Source organism: Scardinius erythrophthalmus, assembly GCF_964197995.2.
Source record: "Scardinius erythrophthalmus genome assembly, chromosome: 9".
NCBI classification, from domain to species: Eukaryota; Metazoa; Chordata; class Actinopteri; order Cypriniformes; family Leuciscidae; genus Scardinius; species Scardinius erythrophthalmus.
Window position 1 is genome coordinate 12153542 of NC_138229.1, and position 16715 is coordinate 12170256.

General features: G+C 37.5%; 1 protein-coding gene across 1 annotated transcript in view; it reads left to right on the forward strand.

Annotated features, from left to right (window-relative positions):
- The first annotated feature begins 1975 nt into the window (after nucleotides 1–1975).
- spsb4a (splA/ryanodine receptor domain and SOCS box containing 4a) overlaps nucleotides 1976–16715 on the forward strand; it is a 66281-nt gene continuing 51541 nt past the window's right edge. The window contains exons 1-2 of the mRNA XM_081374943.1: nucleotides 1976–2455; nucleotides 11956–12103. The gene's annotated coding sequence lies outside the window, so the exon portion shown is untranslated. The remainder of the gene's footprint in view (nucleotides 2456–11955; nucleotides 12104–16715) is intronic.

A 16715-nucleotide genomic window follows, 5' to 3' on the forward strand; every position in this document is an offset into this window, starting at 1 on the left:
CATGTTGTCTTTAGTCTCTTTTTAAAGGCTGAGTTTTAATAAGACCAAAATAAAAATAAATGTTGGACTCTTTGGTAGCCTATCTGCTGAAGGTCTATTGCTGACTTTTTGCTGTGTAGTTAAAATAATTAGGTTAAAATATATTTTTTTCTCTAACCTGTTAAATTGATGAATTCAAAGGACATAAAAATCACCATTTTAATGTAAATGTCTATCTAGAATGTAAAGATGTCATGTCACGGATTTTAATATGTTCCTTATGGAACGCATCTTTAAGCGACTGAACGCCAGTGGGCGGGGCCTGTGGTGCGATTATTTAACTATTCGTCAATCTCTTCTATGGATCCAGACATATGCAAAGGTATTTACCCATGCGAAGCCACAAATCCCACAGTATCCAAACGAGCCCTTTTGGAGCCTTAAATGCTATAGTGAGGAGGATGTTTTAAGCTATGAAACTGTCAGGATGTTTTAATGGTACAAAGACCTTTATATGTCAAAAGATCATTATTCATTCTTCAGTGACACATGATCCTTTAGAAATCATTCTATGTTGATTTGGTGCTTAAGAAACATTTCTTATTACCAGTTCTGCAAACAGCTGAGCTGCTTAATTTTTTTTTGAAATCGTGATACATTTCTTTCATGATCCTTCGATTAATAGAAAATTCAAAATAAGTTTGTTCTTTTCTAACATTGAAATTGTATTTTCTATCACTTTTGATCAATTTATTGTATCCTTACTGAATGAAAATATTAATTTCCTTAAAAATAATTACTGACCCAAACTTTAGAATGGTAGTGCATATGTAAAAATTGAACTGTTATTCAGTTGTCTTTGGTGTTGCTGGGTGCTGCCAGAGGATGGCAGCAAAGCCTAAATATAAAAGAAGTTCACATCACCATGGTCAAAGCTGCTACAAATTAGTTCACAGCACAGTTAAAAACGCCCTTGTTGAACCTCAGAGTCAACTGAAATGAGATGTACATTGGAGAAAACACTCCAATATTCTACAAATAAAAACCTTGAGTTGCCACAGCAGACTGGCAAACAGCTATGCTAACATGATTGTGTGTGTGTGTGTGTGAGTGTACAGGTTTATATTACATTGTGAGGAAAACTGAGGGATGGAAAAACAGTTTGTACAGTATAAAAATCATTATGTCTGTGGAAAGTCCCCATAAAACATGAAAACCAAACTGTGTGTTGAGTGGAACAGAGTGAGGGACAGGAAGTGCATGTGGGATTAGCTGCTGCTTCAGACCATTTTGTTATATGGCTTAGGATCATATCGGCCTACTCATATGAGTGTGTGTGTGTGTGTGTGTGTGTGTGTGTGTGTGTGTGTGTGTGTGTGTGTGTGTGTGTGTGTGTGTGTGTGTGTGTGTGTAGGCTTTAAATACACAGACAATGGCACTGTAAAATAATATGCAAAAAGACAAGTATGAAATAGGCCTATGTCATTTATAATCAGTCCACTTATGAGAACATTCAGAATGACAGCTCTTCAATTCTTCTATATATCAATACACTGAAAATCATCCATTTAGTTAATAACTTTTTGATTTCCACTTTCTTTTTTTTCCACAAAGGTCTATTTTAAGTTAATTTTCATGGTCGGACACCAGAACAGTAACTAAAGGTGTCGGTCACTCAAAGCCAGACTAGGCCTACTTTAAAAGTCTGCCCTCAGTTCACCATCTAAAAGTAACATGGCATGCTGTGGGTGTGTAATAATAATAATGACAATAATATTGCAGCAGATATATTATTCAACTGTCCAGTTTATTTATATTCATGCAAAATAACTATTAATTAATTTGTTAAATTATTTATATAGTTAAAAAATATAGGCCATAGTAACATAGTAACCTAACATAGTAACTAAGAAGGTCAGTAAAGTAAGTCACTCGAGATCGCTCGTGCACGTGGTTTGTGTAGCCTATTGGACGCTGTTTGTGCACGTGATTTCTCATTAACAAAATAAATAGAAATGGACTAATTTCTTATGTGTCGTGTTTGCGATAAGTATTATTCTCGTCGTCGTTGTGAAATATTATCTCACGTATTATTTTGAACCACTGTTGTTATTTTAGACGGAAATAGCTGGAATTTACTCCAGTTCTCCCACGTGCACATAGGCTACCCTTATCACAATTTTGCCTTATCACGCATACAGTCCCTCTAAGTTTATGTAGAGTTGGAACAGATCCATTCCTTCCCTCATGTTATCTATTTCGCTTCTCCATTACCTCTGCATATAATTGTCGGTTTGGATGACTATCGAGTTCTTATGAAAATGCTAATGTATTTCCCTCCAGGAGAATGTGACGCTGGTGGGATTTCACTGGGATTGAGAGGGATTCCTCGGCTCGCGTTAATTTTTTAATTTGTTAAAAGTCTTTTGTCATTTCAAGACTCTATTATGTTGGGAGCCAGCTGCTTCAGAGTGAGGTAAGAGCCTTTACTACTTTCTTTCTGAGAAAAGACTCGTCTTCAAATTCTATCTATCTATCTATCTATCTATCTATCTATCTATCTATCTATCTATCTATCTATCTATCTATCTATCTATCTATCTATCTATCTATCTATCTATCTATCTATCTATCTATCTATCTATCTATCTATCTATCTATCTATCTATCTATCTATCAACTGACCCCTTTTCAAAGAAGGTCTAGAAAGATATAGATAGATATATCTATCTCGACCTTTTTTGAAAAGGGGTCAGCTGATGTCTTGTGAAATGGCTCCCCAAATACAGTCCATTGTTATGATGATAATTGTTGTCACTTTCGTACAAATACTTAAGTGGGTACTGTCAGACTTTCCGGGAATGAAAGTGAGCACAAATAGGCTTATTATGTTTTCAGAGCTGACGTATCCCATCTCCCTTAACTTTAAGTGTAACAAAAGCTTTTCCTGCACATAGGTTTATCTTGGACCAGATACACCTCGCAAAGCCCTGATATAGACCATCATAAGATATACAAACTGATCTGAATGAGCCATGTGAACTAATTTGACTTTTGACCTGTAACCCTGATTGATGTATAATGTGATGTGGTCATAGCTTTAGGAGGGGAACATGGTGTCTTTTTGAAGGTCTGCTTTGAGCTCAGCTGCTCTGGGGTCCTTTGGGATGAGGCCAGATGCCACGCTAAGCCCGTTTTAATTTGGATAATTTGATGTGGGTCTCTGTGAGACTGACGGATGCGCTGTCAGAAGGGGTGGGGGGAAGCTGCACCATTGTGACAGTGCCCATTTGTCTGTCTGCCTGAACAGACAGAGTAGTCACTACTAGAGTCCGGCTATATTAGGACAGCTGGTGACACTGCAGTGTGTTTCTCTTATCTTTCATTTGCTTTTTTACATTTCTCATCATCTTCTCATATTCAGATAGAGAAGGATAGTGCAGAGAGGACAGGATGATGGAGATGAATGTTATGAGCCAGGTTTGAACTTGCGCCACTTAAATGAGCACCAGAGGGCTCAACATGTCAGAGCTTGTGCCAGGGTTATTATAGTTTTTAATTGTTAATTTAGATAATACAGTTAATTGTATAATGATATACATTTTCATGAAACTAAAATTTCAACAAAATAAATGTTAAAAATGTATTTAAAAAAAATTACATTATTATATTATAATTATACAGAATTACATTTATTATGTTGGAATTTTAGTTTCATGAAAATTTATTTTAATTTCAGGTATCAAAAATATTGTCATCTAGTTCTAGTTTTCTTGAACAATGATATGCGCTAACAGCTGGGACATGAGTCCAAAGATCATTTTCAGTTCTGCTAGACAAAACCTGTTCCTTTTATTCTACGTTAGTACATTGTTCCTGTCTTTCTTTTCTCGGTTATCCAAGTACATGTTAGCGAACATACCTCTTTTTGTCTCATGCTTTCTTTAAGGTTTCACACTTGCGCCGATTTCCTTTCAGTCCTTTATCCTTCACGCTTGCACTCTTTTTTTCTTTCATCCTTTTCTCCCTTTGGGAGTAATAAAATTATATGGACATATTCAGAAAAGAGACTGACAGATGGGCTCTCAATATAAAGTCTCTCTCTCTCTCTCTCTCTCTCTCTCTCTCTCTCTCTCTCTCTCTCTCTCTCTCTCTCTCTCTCTCTCTCTCTCTCTCTCTCTCTCTCTCTCTCTCTCTCTCTCTCTCTCTCTCTCTCTCTCTCTCTCTCTCTCTCTCTCTCTCTCTCTCTCTCTCTCTCTCCATCTCTCCAGTAAAGCAAAGCAAAGCAGAATGCATAAAAGGGTGTCTGAATTACACACTGGTTGGAAAATGATACTGCTGGCTCTTCTTTCCTTCCGGCAGTGCTAAATATGTTTGAGGCGTAACGGCAGAGCTGGATGAATGAGAGGATGGCTAGTCTTTGTGATGAAAACAAAGCGATCGCTTGTCTGTCCTGCGCTTCTCAGATCGTATGTTACGGCTTTGTTGCACATGTGTTTTACATAGGTGCTTATGTAGTATCTAACAATGCAGCTAAATGCCATGCCATGCCATTAGGGCTGGATATTTTTAATTTGCTTCACTCTTCCTCTCTCTGGTTTTAGCTCTCTGTGCTTTTTTCAGCTCTCTGTTTTCCCTCATCAAACAGGCATGGTTTGAGCTACCGCTGTCAGGCACAGTGGGGGATGCAGACTCAGCAAGAGTCCACGGCACCACACAGCCCCCAGCACACGCACATTTGCCTTCCAATCCCACCCATCCAGTCTCACAAACAACACCATTCAGCACTCTGCTGGCTCACCCTCTGGGAGCCGAATGCTGACATACATTGTGGTTCCTGACACTTGAAAAGTGCCAAGCACAGAACAGATCACGTCTGAGAGAGCCTGTCCACATCCACCGCGACATGGCACAGACTCACCTGAACTATATTTAAATCACTGCGTCATACCCCAAAGGTAGCAAATCACCTTGGGAATAGATCTGATTTGTTCTGTTGTTTATTTTATGTTGGTGAGCTTATTTATCTTCGTAATCATTAGCACACTGTAACATTTGATCAACATACTACCAGTGTTCCAAATAATTGTGTAATAACTAACTTTCTAAATTTCAAGTGGTTATATATAAAAAAATGTTACCCCCAAAGTTCACTTGTGAAGTTAGTCAAGGTTTCTCGCACCAAAGATAGTTTTTGGTTTCGTTTTATAGTACTTCCACCATGCGAGGGCCGTATTGGACTCAGGATGTGCTAGATGGACAAGGTGGTCCAAGTTCATAATTTCCATCCTCTAATTAATGTGCCATTTTTGCGACTGTACCTTTTAGGGATGCACAATATATTGGGTATATGGGTTATCTGCTGTTATTTTTTATTTAGAATTTAAAGCAACACTAAGGAACTTTTCCTCTTCGGTCGCCCTACAGGTTGGAAGCTGAATTGTCCATTACCGCTGTCGTAAATAATTTCGCTGCCCGCAGCCTACTGTCGCACGCACGCTCGCTGTTTATCCATCATCGGCTTTGGAATGAACGATGTCCACAGACAAGGTAGAGTATGTTGCATGATTTCATGAAAGTATGATGTATTGCGACATCAGAAACAGAGAAAAACTAAATAATGACTATTGTAACGCTTGACGTAAAGCAAGTAAAATGTGTAGTTTTCTTATGTCTCTTCTGTATTAGAACTACAGAAACGCGTCCCGGTTTGGCAAACTTGCATAGTGTGGTTATAGCAGATATAGGGCTGCAAAGCAAATCCAGGAGTGCCTTTCACCCTGTTACGATTTGCTGAACCACTGATACGATTTTGGAAACATTATTTTAAGGTAAAAAATGTTCCTTAGTGTTGCTTTAATGGTATCATTCAGTATTGGATATGTCTTTGCTTTAATCAGATATTTAATTGTGCATGTTCATTTTCCCCATTTTCCCCTATCTAATGTTCACTTGAAGTTAACACTCATACTTTTATTACACTGTTAAATGTAATCTTTTAACAAATCTTAAAAAAAAAATAGGGCTGGGCAACGATTAATCGCATCCAAAATAAAAGTTTGTTTACATAATATACACTACCGTTCAAAAGTTTGGGGTCAGTAAGATTTTTTTATGTTTTTAAAAGAAGTCTCTTCTGCTCACCAAGGCTGCATTTATTTGATAAAAAAAAAAAAAAAAACAACAGTAATATTGTGAAATATTATGACAATTTAAAATGACTTCTATACAGATTTCAGAAGAAGATTATTTCTGAAAAAAAAATTTGTTTATCATAAAAAATATATTTATATATATATATATATATATAGGCCTATATATATATATTTTTTTTTATTATTTTATTTTTTTTATGATATTACCCCTTAGGCCTAAGTGTTGTTCATTTATTACTTCAATGAGGGCAGATGTTCGACAATGTGGTCTTATTTACATTTAGATGAAAGTGGGGGGACATTTTACTGTTGGTGTCCAGATAAATATTGTTTAGTGTGAAATACTGCATGTTGTAAAATAGTGAGTCAGTGTGTTGGTGAAGGAGAGGCTAATTTTAGATCTGTTTGTGTGATAGCATGTTGAATGAGATGTCTGTGTGTGTGTAGACCTGTATCAATCTTCTATTTTTAGAGTATGTGATACCCTTGCGATTCCTGAGCTTTCTTTCTGTCAAATAAAGAGAGCTATAGCAATTTGCTACAAGGTTTTGGCTTACTTTTCAGATATGTCTTTATATGTGCGTTTTTGTCTGTTTGTGTTATTGACTGCTCCAATTTATTTAATTGTTGGCGGGTCTTGATTTTGTTTCATTAAATGTGTGTCTTGTGTGTATTTGAGAGTAGGCCTGTCACGATAACAAATTTTGCTGGACGATAAATTGTCCAAGAAATTATCGCGATAAACGATAATATTGTCGTTCTGAGACCATTTTCATTTCATATAATTATAATGGCATAATAATGCAGGTACACCTTTTCAACGATCTATAAACTTTTATTTCTAAAGAATATTAAACATTGAAAACGGAAAACATTTTAAATATCCCAAAAAATGAACAAAACAACCAAAAACAATGAAAGCAATGGACTCTTAGTGTCTGTTAACAAAATAAATGTCTGTTAATAAATAAAATGAAACAAAATTGCACTTCAAAAAATATTAAACATTAGGCTTTAGACATTATTAAATAGTGATACATTCCATAACAGGCAAAACTGACAGTTAGGACCTTTGTAAACAAATAAAAAAAAGCCTCAACAAGCCATATCGCACAATTTTGCACTGTTACTCCTGTTACTTTGTCCTCCTGTTACTTTGTCAAGTGATTGTGTACTGTCGGGAAGGCATGCTACGCACTGAAAATACTTGGTTAGGATTAGGGGTGAGGAGTGCGTGCGTATTACACGCCATAAAGAGCGTATCATATGCACGCAAAAACTATTTTTGGCGTATAAATGGCACGAGAAATAACATTCGTGGTATAGATACGCATTTTCATGTGATCGGGCTCGCTGTCGCAACTCACAACTAGCGTCTTCTCTCTCTCCCGGCAGTAGCCGCAAACACTCCCGCCGGCGCTTTCCCATACAAAGACCATGTGACTGAGCGCCGCGGCGCCGCCTTCTCACACAAAGACCATGCAACTGACAACAAGAGGGTTCACTCCTCCTATACGCTAAAGAACCGAGCGAGAGTGGTCATCCAGTCTCTTTGGTAGAGAGAGAGAGACGAGGAAAACAAACAAGCATGCAAATGGAATTATCGCGGCCGGAAAAATTATCGAGCTCGTTTTTTTTTATCGTGCGATTAATCGACTTATCGACTATCGCGACAGGCCTATTTGAGAGTTTGTTGTTCTGTGTAATTGAGCTGCACTTACGTCACTTGTGTGATATCACGCACAGGAAGCCGCTACACTAAGAGAAGGCATTAATCATTAACAATGCTGTGAGCAGAGTTCACCAAACACAGCACAGCCCCCTTCCTTTTTTTTATTTATTCATTCATTTTTCTTCACATTTGGCGAAACAAAACTGGGTCAAAACCCCTTGTGCCTATATGCCAAGACCGACTGATTTGTTGTGCAGATCTTTTTGCAGTTACTCAAATTAGAAATCTCAAGGTAATGTCTTGTTTTGTGTCACTATAAACTGGGTCTACTTCAGATATTTGCCACTGAGGCTCTTATCAGACTCTTATTATGTATTTACTGACTGACTAAGGTGAATTTGACTCCTAAATGTTTCACTTTTTATGTGAGGGTAAGAAGGATTACAACCTCTACCCATCATTTAGAGCAAAAAAAAATAAATAAAACTAAAGCGGTACAAGAGGTACAGAAGGTAGTGTCCTATCATGTAATCTGAAATGAATCAGTCTCTTCAAAACAATGTACAAATATCTGCCTCTCATCGCTGCAGCCTGTTTATGTGTGTGTGTTGTTCATTCAAATGCACCTGCAAACAGCAGCAGATCATTTGTGGTGGTAAATATGCTGTTGTGATTCAGATTCAAGCTATTTTCATAATAGCCTAAATCATATGCTAAATTAAACTTAGAATAATATGAACAAGTTCAATGGAAGTCACTGCACAGATACAAAGATTAGCCTATGCACACACACTAATGGTTGTCAGGGATGTGCAGGAGTATTTGGATGTGACTGATTATCAATCATGAAAAGGATGATCGCCTCTCATCCATCCATCCATCCATCCACCCACCCATCCCATCCCATCCCTCAACTTTTTGATGCCATCATTCAGTGATTTCCCGAACACAGAAAATGAGAGAATGATCACTGCATTTGTTTGTGCAGATAGCTTTGCTGAATCTTGCCTTACAGTACGCAACACCTCATATGTCTCTGATTAATTCAGGCAGCACCTATTGATTTCAGGCTGGGTCACCTTTAGCAACATGCTAATGTGCTTCAGGGAAGTAAGAGAGAAGATAGCTGTCAGTTTGTGTGAATATCAATCAAGTAAAAGAGATTGAGAGGAGAGCTCGAGATAAAGATATGGAGAGAGAATATCAAAGCTATTGAAAGAAAGGAAAGAGCAGTATTTCACGCTCCATTCCCCTCACATACAAACATTTCCTGTTACTTTCAGTAACTGAATTAATTTTTATGAAGTATTCATGCCCCTATGAGTAAAATATATTACATAGTGCTCATTAAAAAAACACAAAGTAGAGTCAGTTCAGTCAGTGGTGTTCAAGTCAAGGCTACGCTAATATGCTATGTAGTAGTAGGTGGGTACAAACAGGAGCATTATTATTCGCCATCTTAAAAGAAAATTTTAGGCTGTGTCATTCCATCGCTGAATAACCCTCATCAAGTCCTTTTCACCTGCAGAAGATGTGGAAAATGACCTGGAAAATTACAATTCTAATGGTTATCTGCTAGCCACCTTGCTAGTTCATGTCTAAAATGGTATCTTAGATATTGCCTAATGCATTTACAGTACAGTTCTCAAGGTGGTATTTGATACATTCAGCAATGTGATGAACCCAGACTTAGGAAGAAACAGGATACTTGAAATGACGTAATGTAATTTAAAAAGGCTACTGTATTCTGTTACAGTTGGATAAAAAAAAAAATGTGACATGGGAAACTGCATAGGCAGCACTTTTGTCAATTGTTCTTTTTGTTCACTTTTCTGTCAATGGACATGGATTTACACACTCTGTCTGTAATAACACTCTTTGAAAATGAACTGTGACTTTGTAGGGATTGTTTCAGAGCATTTATACTTTCTCCTGTCTAAGTTTAATGAATAACTTCAAGAAAGCCATTCATTTGATATTTTTCAAGAAAAGTATACACCCTGGATCTGTGGCGCTCTGTTTGTTTTAGCGGCAACACTGAGAGTGTTTACATGCGCCGTACACCCGGTTATGCTTAATAGCCCAACAATGTGTCATGTAAACGTCTTGTTGGCGCCAAAACCAAGAAAACCTCAGATGTAAATTGTTGTCTGAATTTGTCTGAGCTGTTTTTTTTTGTGAGTATTTGAGAATATGCAATTTCGTTTGATGCCTCTAGTGAGGCAGATTTCCTCAAGACAAGACGACCTTTACTTAAATTAAAGTAATTAAATGATATTAATTTCATATTTGAAAATGGGTTCTGACATATTTCCATATTGGGAATTTTGGGTCAGTAAGATTTTTAAAAAAATGTTAAAAGAAGTCTCATGTTTACAAAGGCTGCATTTCTTTGATAAAAAACTGTAACAACTCTAATATTGTGACGTATTGTTGCAATTTAAATTATATAATGTACTTTTATATATTTTAAAATGTAATTTATTCCCGTGATGCAACACTGAATTTTCAGCATTATTACTCCAGTCTTCAGTGTCACGTGATCCTTCATATTTGGATCAATTTAATGCATCTTTGCTGCATAAAAAAAATCTTACTGACCACAAACATCTGACCAGTAGTGTTCATTTTTAAAGAAGCACTCCCTCATGACTAAACTTAAAAAATCTTGTCCAAGTGTTCTTTTGTGCTAAATTTTCATTGCTTTTTACAAGTTTTGTGGCTCTTTGACAGAGATTACTTACATTTCAGCATTATATTGCTTTTGACACCTCTTGAGAATATAATGCACAGCAAAAATAGGAAACTCTGACAATGGGGCGACAAGAGGTTAGAAACACAGCTATCAAGCTGCCACAAAACCTGCATTTTTATACCAGTCTTACTATCAGGGGAGTCATTTGCGCTCCTGTGCCATTGACCATACCCAGTGACCTAGTTTGCACAGTGCTCGTCATTGGTAAATTCAGGTAGAGCAGACGACGCACGAACCCCCAGCGCTCCACACACCAGGGGCCTGGAAGTGCCGAGCGCTGTTGCAAAGCCCCTTGGGAAATTTAGCAGTGAATTGACAGACCTGTTTGGCGGGGAGTGTTGCCATTTTGGGGCGACATGAGACGTCTGTAGCGCATTTATTATACCTAGCTCTTTATTTGCCCTACTTTTCTGCCTCTGGTTCTCATACTTCTCTCTCTCTCTCTGCTGTCTCGCTGTCTCTCCACCACACTATATCATGGAAGCCATTCTCGCTGTGCATGGTGCCACTATCTATCCATGCCATCATTTCACAGTTGTCATGGAAACATAAAAAATTGTTTATTTCCCTTCCTTTCTCTTCAGTGTGAAATTTTGAATGATGTTTGAACATTACTTGAACATCAGCTCTTACTTATGAGCCTAATGCTTTTGTTTTGTTTACCTGCACACATGTATCCTTGCAAATGCCTTTCCTGTTTACAAAACAAATTATAAATGAATAGCTCAATACCATTTAGTTTGCCATCAAGGTAGATTACATTTAAATGTAAAAAAACAATCTGTGGATCCATTTCATATCAACTCTTTTTCGTTCAAATAATTTTACAGTACACTCTTGGTGCTTTTTTATGAATGTACATAGTGATGGTTGTCATAAGATTACTACTATTTAAATTCTCCCATTACCATTGCTAAAAAAAGCTTTAAACTCCCAAAAATTCTATATTATCTTTCCATCTAGTCTGCAATGTTTGGCCCCTTAATGAAATGTCAAAATAAAACTACAGCAAATATAATACAGCACCGTAATCGATCATTATGACAAACAGAGACAATTTTATTTTAAAATGACACTCCAGTTGGCACAGTGTTATTTTAGTATGTCTTAAATAGTATTATAGTACAAATAATTCGAATTAGCTATTATGTTTGAATATTTGAATTTTCCCACCTAATATTTATATTTTATTTTAGCTTTATTAATGAAGATTATTTTTAATAATTTTAGTTACCGATAACGACACTGATTTGACAACATCAAACTCGCATACTTCCATAAGGCAATAAATATTTCTCTGAGACACTCAGACACATTGGCTAATGACTGAAATCCTAGAATCGTCCCGTTGCAAATGCCAACATTTCCACATAATTGTTTTCTCTCCAATTTAGACCGGACCTGCATGAAGAAGGCATGTGACCTCTGGTGATCTCTGATCCGTGTTTGGTTGTTTACACGTGCATTCCTTTCGCAATGATGGAGTATGTGCCTGGCTCAGACACGGCAGACGTTCCAGTCACTGCTCTCATCCATTCCCAGGTGAGCATGCATTCGTACAATCAATGAAAGAGACATTCATTATTGAAAGTAAAGGTTGACAATGATGAGCTCAGTCTACATCAGGCCTTTTATGCTTCATTGTGTCCAATAAGCAGGTGTGTATTCAAACAATATTTGTGCTTCATTAATATTTTAACCTTTTTCCCTGTATCAAAATCTTTTTGGATAGCATTTGATCTCCATGGTGGCTGTTCATGTTTCCAGCGTATTCTGAAGGTCGAGTATGATTCAGCTATTCTGAACGAATTAGATCATTCCACCTCATTTATGTTTTGGTACCACGTGGTGGACAGTTTTCTGTTGGGAATGTAGATTTCAGAAGTTCTTTTAAACTTTTATTTCTTTATTTTCTTATCAGAATGAGGTGAAGGTGGCTGAGGTAAAATGGCTGAGGCTGTGGATCACATGTGGAGCATGGCTTTGTTTTATTCATTTATAATTAATGAAATGCCGCTGGGCAGAACTATTTAGGTAGCTGATCAGAATTGAATACTTAAGTTATTCTTCACCCTCTACTTCTGTCCGTCAACTCTGTCTGAGTTTATTTATCTTGTGTCTAGAGTAATATTTGGAGTCAGGTTGGGTGTGGAGACCGTTCAGTACTGTATGTCCCTTTGTTCCCTCTGATGAGTGTTGCCTTATAAAAGCCAGATGAGACCAAATGAGGCCACGTGTCCTTCAAAATGGTTGCTTATCGTCTAAGCTGAACTTATCTGGCGCCTTTTGATTATACGGACCTGGAGCAGCGCAATAAATAATGCAAAGGGCTCCGAGAATGTCCGGCAGTGACCACACACACACTCAATCGTAAAAGTGGGAGAGGAAACTACACCTTCTGCATATGCATATACCGTTGCTAACAAATGTGAGCTCTCTCTTACATGTGGAGACACACTCCGTACTTGTTGCCCTTGGAGATGCTGTGGTCGGAAAGTGGATCCGCTGGCCCATGTCTGCTGGCCAGGCAGGTAACAGGAGCCTGTGTGTCTCTGAATATTTCAGAGAAAGACAGCGAGAGAGAAGTAGCAGCAGATAGAATTAGCAAATCAGCCATCCCATCCGCTACTCTCTGTATGTCAGGGCCAAGGTTTGAATTACAAGGGGCCGGCACTCACAACACATGACTGCTATTTGGCTTAAACAGAACAGAGCCTTTGTGGTGATAACACTAAAAGAAAGGAGAGTGGAATAACACGAACACACACATTCACCTAATTAGCCAGGTTCTGTTCTGAGGTCTGATAAGCCCTTAACAATGCCTGACTGGAACAGAAGGTTTGTTTCTGTTCTTAAGTTGAAGAAATGTTATTGCAAGGTTACGAAGGGGGCACAGAGTTGCTTTGTTCCAAAACGTAGCGAGCTGCCTACTGAGGTTGCCGTTTAATGGATTGTAGTCGCACTCCCGACACAAAACATATTCCAAAAGGTCATCAACGTAAGTAAACTGTCTTCTAATGCATATAAAATGCAGTAAAATTTTAATTTTTTTAATTTTAAATTTAAAATGTAAAAAATAAAATTTTGTGAAATATTATTAATTTAAAATAACTATTTTCTATTTTAATATATTTTAAAAAGTAATTTATTCCTATGATGACAAAGCTGAATTTCCAGCAGCCATTATTCCAGTCTTTAGTGTCACCTGATCCTTCAGAAATCATTCTAATATGCTGATTTGATTCTCAGGAATCATTTCTTCTTATTATCAAATACAGTTGTACTGCATTTTGTGTACTCCCATTAGTTTCTGTGAAGCAGGTTCCTAACCAGCCAGTTATGAGATTTTATAGCCATTAGGGTGCTACTTATGCAACTAGGTTGAGGAACATAGCTTGCTTGAGGTGGGTTTTTTTTTTTTATTCAGAAAAGGACTTGCGCATATCAACTACAGTGAAAACCCATTTACTGACAAAATACTTAGATCAAAAATGTCATCAATCACAGAGATTGGCTACTGTTGACTAGCCAAAATGATTGGCTAATATCACCTCCCAGGACTGTCTGACAAGTTTTTTTTTCTCTGCATGCTCTTACAGGTGTCTAAAGTTATTTATTACATTTATAAATACAATAGCCACAGTGTTTTTCTCAAGTGGCTACTACTACCGTTTCTGTTTCTAGTTTGCATTAGTTTTAGTCAAAGTGGTCAGTTGTTGTTTTTTTAATATATGAGATGGAACATCATGGTAGCGCTGATTTATTTGCAAATAGTTTTTTGTGATATTCAGTTCATTTGCATAAATTAAATTGGATGGAAACATAGTTACTGCATGCCAATCTCATCAATTCCACATGAGTGTCTGTGGAGCTTTGTAAGCATTATTCTCATACAGTAATTAATACAAATGTGTGTCTGTTGAGGTATTGGGGCCAATGAAGGTGGCAATAGGATGATGCGGCTAATCTTATTGTGGGTGATTTTAGGGTCACACACAGATCAACAGCTGCCATGGGGGTCACAGTGGTCAGGGTTTGGGGTCATCGGGAGAATAGAGTTGAATGAGGAGCCATTAGGCTGATTAAACCCTGACCCCTTAGCCCTCCCCTGACCTCACAAACAGTCATGGAGACAGAGACCCCACTGCTTCTGTGGGCTGTCACTGTTGTGCTAAAAGCCTGGACCTCAATATGAGAACAAGGACATTATGACACACAAAGATACTTAGATTAGATAGGACATGACCTCAAATGAAAGGGCATGGAGGGAACACTGGAACACTGTACTGTCTATGTGTGCGTGTACAGAAATAAACCAAACCACCAGACCTGTGGCAGGAAGTGAAGAGTTAAAGAGCTAAATGTAACACACATTAAAAGACTAATGCTGCCTACAGTTTGGAAATTGTAGTATGTGATGATACAATTGGGAATACAATTTTTATTTGGCATTATCGTAATTCTTTCTCTATGTTTGACTTCCTAACAAACATAGAAAGCTTTATAAGTGCAACATTTTTACAATTAAATATTGCTTTAATTTTCACGCCCTGTTAATTTTGCTACATCTAAACAGTTCTAAGAATCTTTTGTTAGGGTTTAAAATTAAGAAACCCAAGCTTCAAAAGCAGCCTTGGCTTAGCCAGGATGGAGACTTCCATTCTTCCAGACTTCCAGATTGGCTTAGCCAGACAGGAATGGAGGAATGCTGAAAGACAGTGGAAGAAAGATAAGCTCCAAATATCCTATGGTATCATGAGAGACTGCATGGTGAGCTCTGTTAAGGGTACTAGGGAAAAATGTATATTTTTATAACTTGATAGAAAAGCATGTCCATAGTCCAACGACTCTGTTTAGTACAATACATAACGTACTAAATCCCACTATGCTTTCTTTTACTGATGCTACACCTACTACAATCTGTGAACTTTTTGAAGGTCAATCTGTTATTGACCCATGTTAAACCTGTTTAACTGAGTTTGAGCCTATTTTTGCTTACATTTTAGCTTTCCTTGTGCTCCGTGGATGTGGACGTGCCTTCTCGTCTCTTTATGGAAGTGCTGGGCTTTGTTAAACCTTTTGTTTTAACAATAATAAATAGTAGCTTATCTCAAGGCACTGAAAAAAATCTGTTTAGTTCCTTATATTGTCTCAAAAATCACCAATTTTATCCAAAATATTGGAAAAGGTTGTCTTCCATTAATTGTCTGTATTTTTAAGTGCAAATAACTTATTAGACTAGTTTCAGTCTGGTTTTAGACATCGCAGTACAGACTCAGCTTTGCTGAAGGTTTTGAATGAACTTTTGTTAGCTGTGATTTCAGGTAACGGCAATTTTAGTCGCCCTGGACCTCAGTGCGGCCTTTGACACCTCTGACCATGGTATCTTGCTTGAACGGTTGAGTAAGTGTCTAGGAATTCATGATACCGCATTGAATTAGTTTAAATCTTATCTTTCTGAACATTTTTGGTAGAGGTTGGGAATTTTTCTTCTTCTACGGTACCATTAACTTGGGGTGTGCCTCAGGGATCGATTTTGGGCCCGCTCTTGTTTTTGTTAAATTTGTTCCCTTTAGGCTTTTATCATCTCAGATTCATTGTGAAACTGAAAGTTTCAGTAAAGAATTTAGAGACAGTGATTCATGCTTTTATTTCCTCTAAAGGCTGGATTACTGTAACTCACTGTACCTTGGTGTGGCTCACTCCTCTTTATTCCACCTTCGTTTGGTAAAAAATACTGCTGCCAGGCTTCTTAATGGAACTAGAAAGAGGAAAAACATTTTGCCTGTATGGCTTTACTTCACTGATTGCTGGTCCATGTTACATTTCAGGTTCTATTGTATGTGAATAAGTGGTTAAATGGCCAGGCTCCACAGTACATTTCATATCTTCTCAACCGGAAATGTTCGAGGCCCTGAAGGTCTTCAAACAGGTTGATGTTGACTGTGCCTAGGTCTCATTTAAAGTTAAAAGATGATCGTACCTTTACTGTTGCTGCTCCACGTCTGTGGAATTATTTGCCGGTACACATTAGGCTGTCTTCTGATGTTGAGAGTTTTAAAACCTCACTGAAGACATATCTTTTTAAATGGCATTTGGATCAATGTAGTTTTATTAATTTGTGTGTTTTCTTGTCAGTTTATGTATTTGATTG